This window comes from Macaca nemestrina, chromosome 15, assembly GCF_043159975.1.
Source record: "Macaca nemestrina isolate mMacNem1 chromosome 15, mMacNem.hap1, whole genome shotgun sequence".
NCBI lineage: Eukaryota > Metazoa > Chordata > Mammalia > Primates > Cercopithecidae > Macaca > Macaca nemestrina.
In genome coordinates this window covers 90220724-90236567 of record NC_092139.1, presented here as the reverse complement: position 1 = coordinate 90236567, position 15844 = coordinate 90220724, and the positions used below count along the sequence as shown (strand labels likewise).

At 46.8% G+C, this 15844-nt stretch overlaps 1 protein-coding gene and 1 long non-coding RNA gene across 7 annotated transcripts in view; one reads left to right on the top strand and one right to left on the bottom strand.

Annotated features, from left to right (window-relative positions):
* Nucleotides 1-15844, bottom strand: part of LOC105498490 (sperm antigen with calponin homology and coiled-coil domains 1 like) — a 160733-nt gene that overhangs the window by 24937 nt on the left and 119952 nt on the right. The window lies entirely within an intron of this gene.
* Nucleotides 4922-13971, top strand: LOC112429625 (uncharacterized). The gene is made up of 3 exons (XR_003021900.2): nucleotides 4922-5064; nucleotides 5759-5817; nucleotides 13500-13971. It is a non-coding gene; the product is annotated as an uncharacterized lncRNA (long non-coding RNA).

Genomic DNA, 15844 nt, shown 5'->3' with positions numbered 1-15844 from the left:
TCTGGAGGAAAACAAATCTTCACTTCCTGCCGCAGCCGCCCCTTCTGCTCCCTGAAATGCAGGCAGCTCTGGCAGGGTCGCGGACGTGCCTGGCCTCACTGCCTCACAGCGCCTGGAGGCAGAGGCTCCTGTGTCCCATCCGCCTGGCTGTGGGAACCCCAGCCTTCCCCCTCCACTTCCTCAAGATAAACCCAACACCAGCCGGGGAAGAAGCTGCTGCTTCAGCACCCCTGCCCCACCTGGAACCTCTGGGAAGAGAGGCTTCATTTACAAAGCATGCCACAGTGACCTGAATCGGAGGAAAACAATGGCTCCTTCAGTTCCAGGCTGAGGAAGTTCACGTTTGAGTACCTGACAACAGAAATTTCCTATCAATACAACTAAAGCCCAAAAAGAAGGCTGGCTGGGGGCCCCACCTCCCTTAACCCTTGGTGGGCTGGAGGGCAGCCAGGCCAGGCTGCTTCACATGGCTCCAAGGCACCCTAGGTGATAAGCTGGAAGCCAGAAAGTAGGGAGTCCAAGTGAAGCCTGAGCGCCTGCTGGCCGCTCTGCCTCCTCCCGCATCCAAAGAGATCATGTGGGGAGAATGAGCCAGGCTCTGAAAAACGGGCTCCTCCAGGGAGGTGAGGAAGAAGCCTGCAACCCTCTGCTCCCAACATCACTGGCTGTTGCGTGGTTTGAAATGTTCCAGGCTGAAAAGCCTAACTGCTAATGAAGTCATATTGACTAAATCTAAGAACAACGAAGCTGGGTTTTCGGAAGGCACGGTGCAAGAACGCCAGGCAGGAAGGCAGGCAGCTCCCCTCCACATGGCTACCACGGCCTGTTAATATTATGACAGGATCAGTATCTTGGAGAGGAATCACATGAAACAACAGAAAATCGCATGGAATCACCAGAGAAATGGCTTCTCCCTTCCTCAGCCAGTCAAGACCCTTGTTCCGCAGGTGGGAACAGCACCCAGTGAGGCCTCCTCCAATCCCTACCTGCCAGCCGCCACCACTCATACAACCCGCCAGCTATTCCCAAACCCAGACCACAGTGGGCTCCGGGCTGCCAGGGGAGCACAGGGAGAGACGAATGATCCCACAGACCAGCTCTGTGCTTGGCCTCTCGGAGCCTCAGCCTCCTTCCAGACTGCTCTGGATGACTGTGAGAATGACAGTGAGGTACTGCTTACAGGATGCTTGAGGCAAGGGTTCCTGCCCTGCCTTCCCTACTGCCTGCTTAGCACTCCTCCCCTGATCCTGGGGCCCTCATCAAGTGTCTGCAGGCGGCCCCCAGACCTGCCTCTTGCCATCTGTCCCTCATGCCTCTGCTCCATGCCTGGACCCCACAGAAGAGCCTGGGAGCAGCCTGGTGCTGTCTCCATCCGCATGAGGTCTGGAACTAAACTTTCTGTTGCTTTCTAAGGTGGCAACAGGTACAGGCAGGTGAATCTGCCTGCGGATTGGTGGCCCCTGGAACTTGTGATCCCTACCTTCCCAGGAAGGCTAAAGTCACCCTGGATCTTCTTGGCAATTGAGGAAAAAAGCTAAAGCTTTTATGTCTTGGATAAAAACAACTCATCACCACTAGTATGAAACTTGGGGGCAGGGGTTTGAGCCAGGTTTGACACTTCCTGGGCACACCACCCTGGCTCTCTTGGACTTCAATGAGGCGGGTGTGCAAATCCCAGCCCACACAAGATGACGAGTCCTCAACCCTTTCTGAAACTGTGATGTGCTTTACACATGTAAGGTATTCTTTTTTTTTTTTTTTTTTTTGAGACAGAGTCTCGCACTGTTGCCCAGGCTGGAGTGCTGTGGCGCGATCTCGGCTCAATGCAAGCTCCGCCTCCCGGATTTAAGCAATTCTCTGCTTCAGCCTCCTGAGTAGCTGGGATTACAGGCGCCCACCACCATGCCCGGCTAATTTTTGTATTTTTAGTAGAGATGAGGTTTCACCATTTGGCCAGGCTGGTCTCAAACTCCTGACCTCAGGTGATCTGCCCGCCTCGGCCTCCCAAAACGTTGGGATTACAGGCAAGAGCCACCGTGCCCGGCCTGTAAGGTATTTTTAGGGTTTAGTTTGCTTACTTTAGAGGAGATAGCTGCTGTGTTGCAGATGGCATGAGTCCAAACCAGAACACCAATACGCAACAGAATCACTGAGAATGTCCCTAGGCTGCTCCTTCCTGGAGCCTTGCTCTTGGGCAGTGGCCACAATTCTGCTGACCCTTATCATATTCATGTGACCTGTAAACGTCCACCTGCCTCCACCGCTCCGTGTGTTGCTGCACATGGAGCAATACCAGTGCCCTGGTGTGTGGTTCCTTCCTTCCCTCCCTCTCCCCTTCTCTCTAAGGGGGTTTGGATGAGGAACTCAGATAACAAACTAGCTTGAAATCCCAACTGCTGGAAGTTCTCACTCAAAACACAATGGTAGGAAACATGCTCTACAATCACTTGTTTCAAAGCCATTTGGATGCCATGAGGCAGAGCTTTCCATCCTGACAGGAGGGCCATGGCCGCCCAGTGTGTGGATGTGTTTTCTGCAGGCCTGCAAAGGTCTTCTTGGGATTGGCATACAAACAGAAGAATGAAGGGCCTGGAGTCGTGTTCTTCCACTAACAGTAACAGAGAACCTCCACCTTGGAGAGCAGGAGACACAGTGACACCCTAAAATCTGTGGCCCCAGCATGGAATCCACAGGTGGACATGGCCATGGCCACAAATCTAGGGACAGCCTGTGGGAAAGGGCAGAGGGCCTGGGGATGGGCTGCTCTTTTTGAGGACTCATTTGCACACTCAATGAGTCCTCACCTGGGGTGTCCTGGGTAGGCATCTCGTTGGACAGGGCTGACACGCGGACTTGACATGGGCCAGGGCTCAAGGAGGTTTAAAGGGAAGTGTGGCTGGACTGGGGTCAGAAGAACAGCCAGGAGCAGGGGGAGGAAAGTCAGAGGCCAGCTGGTCAGTGGCTGCAGAGGTCCATATCAGGTTGGGCTGGAGTGGTGGGTGGGAGAAGGAGTGCTCCGGAGATACTTGGCAGCTAAAGCAGACTAGACTCGGCAACAGACTGGCTATGAGGAGCGATAGCACATGCAGTGCTCGGGATGGGCCTTTGGCTTCTGTGGGCAGAACCAGACGCTGGTGGTGGCCTTCACAGGGGCAGAGCTCACTGGAGAAAGGTGGGCATTGAGCAGATGAGGGGTGTGTTTTTGTCACCTTAAGTTCAAGATACCTTGGAGAAAACCAAAGGTGCTTGCTTGGTGGTACTGACACGTGAGTCAGAGGAGCAGTGCAGAGACACAGAAAGTGCGGCATCATCAGAGTCCTGTGTGGGATCCCCTAGGGATGGTCACAGTAGGCCATAAGCAAGAAGGAGGCCTCGGATCCAGCCCCTCAGAACTCCAACAAGTAATGGCCATGCTGAAAAGAACAGCTTTTAATGGAACACAGGGAAGGGCCGGGGGGTTGGGGGGAAAAAACCGGAAGGCAAAGGAAGAGTGTATTTAAAACAGGAGAGAGTGGTCAATGCAGCAGTGATGTGGAGAGGCCACAAGGACTTCCAATCTCCTGCAGTTAGAAACATATGAGTTGCCATGAGGCATTAGGAGCAATGGCGAATAAAGAGAAGAGCAGTCACAAATCAGTTCTGTGTGCTTTTTAAAAAAGAGAGGGAGTCTCTCATTATGTTGCCCAGGCTGGGCTTGAACTCCTGGGCTGAAGGGTTCCTCCTGCCTCAGCTGCCCAAGTAGCTGGGACTCTGGGCACGTGCCTCGCAAATCAAATTTTCAGAAGCCAGAAGAGCATGGAATTAGACGAGCTATAACGGCGTTACAACTTTCACAGATATCCCTTCTTACAAGTTTATTTCAGAGCTTGCCTAGAAACGGCATTTCTATTCTGTAAAAGTGGCGCTTTCAGTGCGTAAGGAAAGTCCTTATCTTCCAGGGGTTTCCCTCTGAGAGAAGGCCATTTATGTTTTGCTGAAGAGCGGAGGGGCTGGAGGGTCAAGGGCCTTCCACTCTGCACTTATGTCCTGATTCCTACAGAAACAGCTTCTGGTGGAGGCCAGCAGAGTCCTTTAAAGTAAACTATTCTTAAAGCCAAAACTCACACTTATTAGAGGGGAAAACGCACACTAATGGAAGGAATTTCTATTGTTCACTATTCATGGGCAACGGTGCCAATCTCTCTATTATTTTTAAAAGGTTAATTTTTTTCTTCTTAGAGACATAGAAAACATATTACTTACTAATTATAATTCAAGTTTCTTACTGAGGAATTCAGATTTTGCATTTAGTTTTTTCAGGTCATTTTAGAGATAATTCCATGTTTGGATTAGGGTCGACAAAACAAGAGATGACATGTGCCAGAACAAACTTTCAAAACGGCCTCTGCACAGACTCAAACAAGAAGCTCTGCCCCATTTTCTCCTAAGGGCACACGTCCTTCAACCAGGAAATGTCGACTAAGAGATGTGACAGGGGACAGACAGGGCCTGTTTCACAGTGCATTTGGTGTCCTTTCTACCCTCATAAAGACTCCTGACAGCTTCCCCCGCCAAGGGACTGGCTGGGTGGTTTCCACTCACTGCTTTTTGACCAAGGATGGAAACCCCAACTGTAGATCTGACCCTGCCTTCTGTCTGTGGCCTTAGGGTGGGATGTGAAAGCCAAGAGATTATACAAATCTCCACAAAAAAGATTAAAAATATGTCATAAAAGATCTCTAAATGTTTTAATTTGTTTGAAGTTTAATTAAGGGCCATAAAATATATTCCCAAATACCACATGCTCTTTAAATAGTTATTAAGGTTCTGGTCTATTTAAGGAAATGCCACTTTTATGGGCACAGGGCAAGAAGCCAAGGGCTCTGATTCATCGCTCTGCTGACACATGCAAGCATCCACTTCCTCATGCCTGTCTGAGCCACGCAGAGTGCTGTCCCCAGGTCCACACTCAGGCAGAGGTGGTCCTCACTGGTCCTCCAGCTTCACAAGGGCACTACACTGTTGAGCTGCAACCCGGTGCACTCAGAATGAAACCTGCTGGGGATCACAGCCCAGCCTCATGAGGTAAGAGTGAGTTACTCACAAAACCCTGGATCACGGCGCCCCCCCCCCCCATACTATGGGGCAGAGTTTGGGAGCCTGAGTCAGGTGGGTGAGGTTCCTTTTCTGCATAGTATGGTGGGAGAAGACACAATGTCTGAAAGACAGTCAAAAAACCATCAAGGCTGTTGATTGATATCTCTGGGTAGTGGCAGTTAAACACAGGATGCCCTGGGAGTGATGAACAGGCACCTGCCTGGGGCCAGTGGTGCCTGCGAGGTAACCTGGCCAGGTCCTCTAGCTGCTGATCTAAGGGTGCTGCCCTGGGGACCACAGTGCTCATCTCTTCCCTGAAGCAGGGCCAATCTCTGCTCCAGGTCAGGGGAGGGGAGAGAAGGGAAGGGGAGGGAAGGGGAAGGGGAGGAAAGGGGAAGAGGAAGCAGCACATTTTCAGGGAGAGTCTTGCCCGGCTCATCATGGAGCCCAGGTGTTGGTACTTACGTGGTAAAGAGGGAGCAAGAAGGGAGGCAGGGCAGGAGGCCGAGGTGCAGCTGGCAGCCTCTGGAGACAGGCCCTGCACATCTTTGCTCTTGATCTAATACAGACCCTTAATCCTCACTGTGCGCTACAGAGATTTTTGGGGTTTTCCTATGCTCGCCCCATGGCAGAGACGTTCACGCCGTGGTGTGGGCGAGTCAGGGCTGAATTTTCGTTACAGGTCCCCAGGTGATCCGAGTCCACAGCCAAGAGGAAGGCTCGCCATTTGGAAATCTGAAGGTAGGTGTTAAGTACAATGGGGTGGTACATCTAAAATGTGACATTGGTGAGTTTATGGTGATACCTACAAAGACACACCCAGCCTGGCTTGGAAACCACTCGTGAACCTTAGTGCTGGAAAATCAAGGGAGAGGAACAAGTGCCTGATAGAACTTTTCTGACCAAACCATAGTCAAGGCAGCTGAACAGCTGACAAAGGGGTTTCCCTGTAAAGAGGAAGCTTAATGAAGGAGTGACAGAATTACCCAGAATTACTGACCTCGTTATCAGAGGCAGTGACATCACAGAAAGAGGCAGCCAGTCCTGCTGCGAATGGACAGAACTCCACAGCTGAGGTGTTTCTGCCAAAAACATAATCAGATCTACCCTCCAGCTCTGCCTACCAGTTTATACCACAGACAACAGCATCGGGAAGGAACCAACAGAATCTGAAAATGTGGGTCACTCTATAGGATGCACAATCAATCCCGTTCCTTCAAAAAGAAACTGACAGGAAAAAAAAAGAAAATTTACGGACTGAAAGAGACCTAAAAGAGACATATTATCCAAATGCAATGTGAGAATCCTGTTTGGATCTTAATTCAAGCAAACTGATTATGACACAATGGGAGGAGTGAGCTCTAAGTGTGGGGTGACATTAAGTGGCTGGTGTTTGCTTCTGAATCCTCCTGGTGGGCGTGGTGACAGCACCCTGTGCTGATGACTTGTCGCTAGGGGTATGTACAGGAGGGTTGTTTTACTATTCTAATGACTTTAGTGCATATTTGAAAATTTCCATTAAGAACAAACAAACATGAACTCGATCAACAAGAGAAAGACAGCCCAGTTGCCCAAACATAAAAATGAGCAAAGGACGTAAATAGAACATTTCCCCAAAGAAGATATACAAATAGCCAACAAGCACATGAGAAGGCTCAACACGGTTAGTCACTAAGGAAATGCAAATCAAAACCACAATGAGATGACACTTCACACCCATTAGGATGGCTATTATTTAAAAGAAAAGAAAAACGAGGTGAGGATGCAGACACTGGAATCCTTAGACATTGCTGGTGGGAATGGCAAATGATGCCGCTGCTGAGGAAGAGTTCGGCAGTTCCTCAGTAAGTTAAACAGAGTTAACACACGGCCCAGTAATCCCACTCCTCGTCTATACTTCAAAGAACTGAAAGCAGATGTTCAAACAAATACCTGTACAGGAACGTTCCCAGAAGCACTATTCACAAAACCCAAACGGTAGAAACAACCCAGATGCCCACCGATTGACAAATGAATAAATATGGTCTATCCATACAATGGAGTATTTTTTTGGCCATAAAAAGGAACGAAGTACAAAATATACGCTACAACGTGAATGAATCTTGAAACACTATGCTAAGTGAAAGTTAGACACAAAAGGCCACATATTGTATGATTCTATTTACATGAATATCCATAGTCAAATCCAGAGACAGAAAGTAGACAAGTGGTTGTCAAGTGCTGGGGAGGGGAAGGAGCTGACTGATGAATGGGTAGGCGGTTTCCATTTGGGGTGATCTAGTTTTGGAACTAGGTAGTGGTGATGAATACACATTGCAAATGCACTTAATGCTACTGAACTGTATGTTTAAAAATGATCAAATGGCAAATTTTTGTTATATGTTTTACTCAAATAAAAGAGGCTGCCAGATGTTCTGAAGTATAGTTTATGCCCAGTAACTCTATACACTAGGTGGATCTCATAAGCAACTAAATTATCCTGGAGTGTTTACTGAGAAGTTACATTAAAACTCAGATGATGCATGAGCATGGGTTCTATGAGAATTTATTATAGCTCTACTTTAAAAATTTAAAAATAGGTGTATTTCTTAAAAATAAACAGGCAGCTAAGGGTAGGAGGCAGGGTATTAGTCAGCTTGAAACTGAGCACCTCTGGTATGGCGAAACGAACCTGATATATGTCATCCTCTGTAAATGGCTAGTCCCGAGAAAGGGAAGCCATCCCTGATTCTGTGAGAGAAGCAGCCATATTTAACCACAACTACGTTGCCCATATGCTCAAAGTAGCAAGCACACTTCTCAGATATAGCTTCAACTATATTGAAGCTTCACAAAAACAAAATCTATAGTATAATATGTTTTGGATTGAATATGCTTTAACTTTTTTTAGTCAAATGAACCTGTTTTGAGGGGGCAGTTCAGAATAAATTGGTCAGCCAATGTCACCCTAAGAGATAGTGATTAATGTCCCCATAACCCCCTCCAGAGGGAGACGTTTCATGGAGAAGCACACAGGAATCATGATGTCTGCTTTCTGATAACTCAGGAAACTGCCACCAGGCAGAGATGGGTGTCAGGCAGGAGCCACTGGCTGGGTCACAGCTGATTGATGAACTCTGAGCATGTTGTGAGCAGTTTTATTAGCAGCTTGGGAAAGAATACTGTCTTTTCCCACAGATTTAGTTTAGCTTTGGCAGGGGTATTACTCACTAAAATGCAATCTCAACTGAAAAACACCCTCGCGGAAATCCTCAAGCAAGATCTGCCCTGGCGCGTGCTCTGAGGAATGGACTGGGTGAGGGAGGAAAGGAGGTAACGGCACAGAGTCGTGTCCTCATCCTAACCCCCAAAAGCTTTCCTCGCCTCTTTAGGGGAACTGGAGTGTTTGAGGAGAAAAAAAATAGGCCTTCCAAAACATCCAGGGGGGCCTTCTTTAATTTACCCTCACGACAAATGTCACCAATTGTGTCTTCACGCTCAAAGAGATGAATGTGGTGGAATCTGAGTGGTGTCACTAGCCATGACTTACAAAGAAACCCTGTTCAGATGCCTTCTCTGAGAAAGGCCTCTTTAGTTTATGCTAGAACCTTGTGGTTACAGGAAGAAGCTTCAAGGCTGACTCCTCAAGGCTGACTCCTCCTCCATTTTAAGTCCTTGGAAATTCTTTATACTGATTGGAAAGCCATGTCTCTGTAGATCACTGGAAAAGCAGAGTGGTGTCGCTGAAGTATCCTAGGTTTCAAAGTCCCATGGATCTGTGCTTTGATTGTTGGTGGCACTTCGTACTGCCTGTAGGACTGTGAGCACACCGTTTTTAACTTGTATGAGTCTCACTCTTCTCATATGCACAATGGAAAAAATAATGAATGAGGAAGATTTGACAAAATGACATCTGTAAGGCCCTCCAGTTGAAGCTCAACACATCCTGTCCTCTTCTCCCCCAATCCCTGCTCTTTGCCCCTGAGATGGTGTTGATTCCACTTTCTACGACACAAAAGTGTGAAACACAAGATTGTACCCTTGGCCCCAGGAGAGGCCTCTGAACACCAGAAGACAACTATGCTGGTTCCTGAGTCCCTTTCTCTAGTCAGTACCCCCAAATTTCAGGACATCTTACCATGTGCCAAAGATGAAGATTTGATGGCTCCGCGAGCAGCCACAGATAATTCTGTCACGGACCCTTCAGACCCCTTCAGGGTCTCCAGGGTGTGGACTGCAATTTACTGCACTTATATGACTCTGCTTCTCTCTCTTAGGCTGCTCAGGGGTGAGCTTAATTTGACCAAGTGCTGAACGGTAAACTTGGCACACTCTTTAGGCAAACAAAGGTTTGCTGAATAACATACTGGTGTAAGAAAACTGCATCCAGAAGCAAACTCCAGAGAATTTAAAGAGAAAGAAGGCCGGGCGCAGTGGCTCAAGCCTGTAATCCCAGCACTTTGGGAGGCCGAGATGGGCGGATCACGAGGTCAGGAGATTGAGACCACCCTGGCTAACATGGTGAAACCCCGTCTCTACTAAAAAAAAATACAAAAAACTAGCCGGGCGTGGTGGTGGGCGCCTGTAGTCCCAGCTACTTGGGAGGCTGAGGCAGGAGAATGACATAAACCCGGGAGGCGGAGCTTGCAGTGAGCTGAGATCCGGCCACTGCACTCCAGCCTGGGAGACAGAGCGAGACTCCATCTCAAAAAAAAAAAAAAAAAAAGAAAGAAAGAAAAAAACATGCTTCACTTCTAAAAATGAGGTCTGCTAAAATATATGAGGACACTTTAGAAAGCAGACAGGATGGGCAAAGAATGTATCTGGACTCATTCAAATACTAATATTTGAAAAATATAACCTATAACAAAGGATATAGTACCAGACTGAGACTATAGTATTTTATTAATTTAACACAGAGCAAGATTTAGACCACTGCATTGATGGTGAAACCTTATGCACTTTCTGAATGCATCATTAGTCTCTTGGTACTGGTATTTCAGAGGAGTATCACCCACACACCTCACCCTCCAAGCACCTGACACAGGCTGAGACAGAATGGGAGCCTAGAAGGACAACTAGTCTTCCCTGGCACAACACTTCCTATTTCTGAAATCACAGGCAGTGCATTTAGTCTGACCTGGGAAATCCAGGCCATCTGAGTATAGCAGTCTGGATGTGAAATGCACCATGGTCTTGCAGCAGCTTAGGAAGGAAATGATATCAGGAAAGAGATGCTCAATATAGTGTGCTCACCTTACGATGAACTTATTTTATTGCTTACAGCAGGAACTGAAGCATTCTTTTCAATCTGTCAGTGTATTAGTTTCTACACCTACTAGATACTGTTTTGGCAGAGGGAAAATGGCAAAACAACTAAAAAAGGTGCACACCTGTGGCACCACCCTCCTGTACTTCTCTCCAGAGCCCACAACTCAGTGCTCAATGGTTTACTTACTTTTCCTTTAGCGCAATAAATAATGAAGGGAAACCACAAAATACTTTACTTTGGACCAAATATGGAAGAAAGTGACAGGGCTGTCACCAGGACTCCAGAGAAGAGCCAGTGTTCAAGCAGAGCAGCCCTGCATGGCACTTTACTCCTGACCCCATACTTATTTTTTGGGGTTTCATTTTACATACGAGTTGGTTACCAGCTTTTCTTGCTGTTGCCTTGGAATTAAAACACAGTAGGGTACAGCCAGATAAAGAGCATTGAGGACCCTGTGGAGGGACACAATGGCAGCAGAAGTACAGAGGCCACGTGAAACTCAATTTCTATGCAGTACAGTAAATGAGTGTTTTTAATCACAAACTGGAGTGTTGAAAAGGTTATTCCCTGGAAAAGGCATAATTTTAAAAGACCTGGAAATAATAATGTTTCAGAATTAATCTTGAAAGTTCTTTGAGGCTGGGGGTGGTGGCACACCTGTCATTCCAGCACTTGGGAGGCCGAGGCGGGTGGATTACCTGAGGTCAGGAGTTCGAGACCAGCCTGACCAACATGGTGAAACTCTGTCTCTACTAAAAATACAAAAATTAGTTGGGTGTGGTGGCAGACGCCTGTAATCCCAGCCACTCAGGAGGCTGAGGCAGGAGAATTGCTTGAACCTGGAAAGCAGAGGTTGCAGTCAGCCAATGTACTCCAGCCCGGGTAACAGAGTGAGACTCTGTCTCAAAAATGAAAAACGCAAAACAAAAAACAACAATAACAAAAAACCAGAAAGTTCTTCATGCTCTAGACTGCATTCTATTCCTCCTTGTATTTACCTCTCTGGTTGTGCACAGCAAGTGTTAAGTACGTATTTCATGACTGGTTTAGAGCATTAAAAGAAAATTTTCCACAAGTTTAGATGCCTAAAGGAGAGAACTAGCATTGCAAAGATGCATCTGTTGACAGTTCCCTGCAGGAGGTATAAACCCAAAGAATCACTCTGTCATTTGACACCCAAGGCCAAGAGCAGAATTGTGCCTTACTTGATGACTTGAGGTCTAACATCCAGCCCAAGAAGATCAAAGCCTTTTTTTTTTCATCCGTATTTTCTCTGGGCCAGGCGTGGTGGTTCACATCTGTAATCCCAGCACTTTGAGAGGCCAAGGGGGGATGGACTGCTTGAGGCCAGGAGTTCAAGACCAGCCTGGCCAACATGGTGAAACCCTGTCTCTACTAAAAATACAAAAAAATTAGCCAGGCGTCGTGGTACATGCCTGTTGATCCCAGCTTCTTGGGAGGCTGAGGCACGAGAATTGCTTGAACCTGGGAGGCAGAGGTTCCAGTGAGCTGATACCACGCCACTACACTCTAGCCTGGGCGACAGAGCAAGACTCTATCTCAAAAAAAGAAAAAAAAATTATTTTCTCTGAAGAGTACTGAGATAAAAAGTGTGGATCCCCAAATCCTTTCCTTTGCAATCCATGAAAATGTCCCTTAAACAAATCTGCTCTTCTTCCTCTGTCTTTTCTGGAGCAGCTGTCATTGACCCTGATGAAATATCCCTTCCTTGGAGAAGACATGTCCTCTTCCTTTCCCCTCAGTTCCTCTCTGGTATTTTGGGGCATCTAGTATGTGTCAGCGTGACCAGGCTGTTTTAAAGGTGCTCTTAAATCCTTCACTCTATCACATGCAATCTTCCCAACTTAAGTCCACAGGGCAAAAAGTTCACCTCAATCTACACCTCACATCGTACTGGGAAATGAACTCAAAATGGAAGAGACCCAAATGTATAAAATTATACTTTCAGGGGAAAATCGTTGTGATCTTGGGTTATGCAAACATTTTTTATTTACAACACAAAAACATGTATGCTTCATAAAAGAAAAAATGTATAAATTGCATGTCATTAAAATTAAGAATTTCTGGCCAGGTGCTATGGCTCATGCCTGTAATCCTAGTACTTTGTGAGGCTGAGGCAGGTGGATCACCTGAGCCCAGGAGTTTGATACCAGCCTGGGAAATATGACGAAACCCTATTTACAAAAATTCAGAAGTTAGCCAGGTATGATTGTGCATGCCTGTAGTCTCAGCTACTTTGGAGGCTGAGGTAGGAGGGTTGATTGGGCCCAGGAGTTCAAGGCTGCAGTAAGTGATGACTGTACCACTGCACTCCAGCCTGGGTGACAGAGCGAGACCGTCTCAAAAAAATCCCTCAAAACAAAACAAAACAAAAACAAAGAAGATATATGGTGGCAAATAAGCATGGGGAAAGATGCTCAATACCATTAGTTATTAGGCAACTGCAAAATTAAAACTGTGAAACAGCACTACACATCTTTTGAATGTCTAGAGGCTGACCACACGGTCTTGGCAAGGATTTGAAGGACAAGAATTCCCCTTCACTGCTGGTGGTAAAGTGACAGGGTAGAGCCAGTCTGGAAGACTACACCTACCACATGATCCAGCAGCTAGTCCACTTTTCAGATGTCCATACGCATATGCAATGGACTGAATACTCCTATTTCCCCAAATTCTTTTTTGTTTTTTTTGGTTTTTTTGTTTTGTTTTTTTGAGACGGAGTCTTACTCTGTCGCCCAGGCTGGAGTGCAGTGGCGCGATCTCGGCTTACTGCAAGCTCCGCCTCCTGGGTTTACGCCATTCTCCTGCCTCAGCCTCCTGAGTAGCTGGGACTACAGGCGCCCGCCACCGCGCCCGGCTAATTTTTTGTATTTTTAGTAGAGACGGGGTTTCACCGTGGTCTCGATCTCCTGACCTTGTGATCCGCCCGCCTCGGCCTCCCAAAGTGCTGGGATTACAGGCGTGAGCCACCGCGCCCGGCCTTCCCCAAATTCTTATGTTGAAATCTGAACCCCCAATGTGATAATATAGGGAGTTGGGGTTCTTTGGGAGGTAATGAGGTCATGAGGGTAGTCTCCATGAATGGGATTAGTGTGCTTTTAAAAGGGACCCCAGACAGTTCTCTCATTCTCTTTATCTCTACCATGTGAAGACACAAGACGGCAGTCTGCAACCTGGAAGATGCCCTCATAACAATCCCACCATGCTGGCATCCTGATCTCAGACTTCCAATCTCTAGGCCTGTGAGAAATAAATATCTGTTGTTTATAAGCCACCCAGGCTATGGTACTTTGTTACAGTCGTCTGAACTAAGACACCATACAAACACCTGCACGTGAATGTTCGTAGGAGTTTTACTTACAATAAGCAATAACTGGAAACAATCCAAATGTCCACCAGCAGCTGAATGGCTTAATAATTGTGGCATACCCAAAAAATGGACTAACACGCAGGGAAAAAAGGGAAATGAGCTACGGTTACACACAATGACATGAATGAATCTCAATGTGCTAAGTGAAAGGAGCCAGAACTCCCCTAAAATTGTACACACTACGATGATATTTATATAAAATTATAATAAATACAAACAATATACAGCAACAGCAGATCAGTCACTGTGTGGGGATGGGGGATGTGGGGGAGAAGCAGGATGATGGGAGTACAAAGGGGCAAGAGGAAATGTTCATGGTGATGGTGTGTCTATCATGTGGTGATAGCTTTCACAGGTATATATATGTGACATATATGTATATGTATGTCAAAAGTTATCAAATTGTAAACTTTAAATATACACAATTTATTATATGTCAACTATACCTCAATACAACTATTTTTTTTTTTTTTTGAGACGGAGTTTAGCTCTTTTTGCCCAGGTTGGAGTGCAATGGCGCGATCTCAGCTCACCACAACCTCCGCCTCCTGGGTTCAAGCGATTCTCCTGCCTCAGCCTCTAGAGTAGCTGGGATTACAGGCATGCGCCACCACGCCTGGCTAATTTTTGTATTTTTAGTAGAGACGGGGTTTCTCCATGTTGGTCAGGCTGGTCTTGAACTCCCGACCTCAGGTGATCCATCTGCCTCGGCCTCCCAAAGTGCTGGGATTACAGGCATAAGCCACCGCGCCCGGCCCTCAATACAACTATTAGAAAAAAGGAAGCCCAGGGCCACAAACACAATTAGGTACCGCATCGTCTCTCTCTGTAGAGCTTTTTAACTGAATGTAGTACAGGTGTAAACCATGGCAGAACTGGATACAGTCCAGGCAGAGTCCAAGGGACCCCGGTGAAAAGCTGATGTCTGACGGAAGATATCCTGGGTGGATGCTAACTGGCAGATAGTCATGTTGTATGTTCCAGGGTATAAGCTAAATCTTAGGTGAATCACTAGAAAGCACCACTGCTGCAAACACACCTGGCTTACATCATGTAGCATTCTTCCCCACACCAGCACTTAACCTCACCCTCACATTGCCTCATCTACCCAGATTCCCTCTCATTTGTGAGGCAACATTAAAAAAGCATCATAAGGTTACTTCAGGTCAGTGTCACATTATTAGCTTCTCTAGTTACTTAAGTAAGAGATAACAGTCTCTGTGGCAGATTGGATTTTCCAAAAATGACCACAGCAGTATTTCTGGCCCCACATCCTCTTCAGAAGTCTGCTATGCCGCATCAAAAGGTGGCGCCTATTTCCTTCCCCTTGTAACTGCCCTGACAAACAGTATGGTAGAAGAGATGCTGCGTGGCTTCCAAGACTGTGTCATCAAAAGTGGGGTGGCTTATGCCTGTCTCTCTCTCTCTTGACAATTGTCCTTGGAATGTGGCCACCACATTTTGAGGAAGCGCAGGCCAAATATGGGAGAGGCTGCATAGATAGTGCTCTGGCCACAGGTCTAGTGAAAGTCTCCGCCAACAGCCACCAGACCTGTGAGGGAGGGAGCCATGAGCTAGTTCCACCTCCAGTGGCACTGAGCTGAGTAGAGCGGAGATGAGATGAGATATCCCCACTAAGCCCCACCCAAACTGTAGACTCAGGATATAAATAGACGTCATTATGTTAAGCCATTAAGTTCTGGGTGGTGTTTATAGATAACCAGTCTCCTTTCATTGAATCTAAAGAGTGCATTCAGAAAGGAAACTAGTTTCTCTCTCCCCCGCCCTACGTTGTCTAATGGCTAATTACCCTTCCCATAATCATTTATCATGACGCAGCAACAGGGCATCTTTACAAATAACCTGCTTCTCAAATGGAGATGTCACCATAAATTGCCAGAATGACCTCAGGCTAAACTCATTTGTGAAAATCCAGAGCAATCATGTATCTAATGAAATCAACCTGTTGAACTCCAACTTGTCTGTGGAGGCCACATCCTTATGTTGTCATCCCATCCAAAGTGGATGAAGCACAAGAAAACAATGATTTCTCATGATGCAAGAAGTCAAGAACTGTGCCTGTTGTTTGAGATGATATATAAAGATTATTTGACCCAGAGAATTTA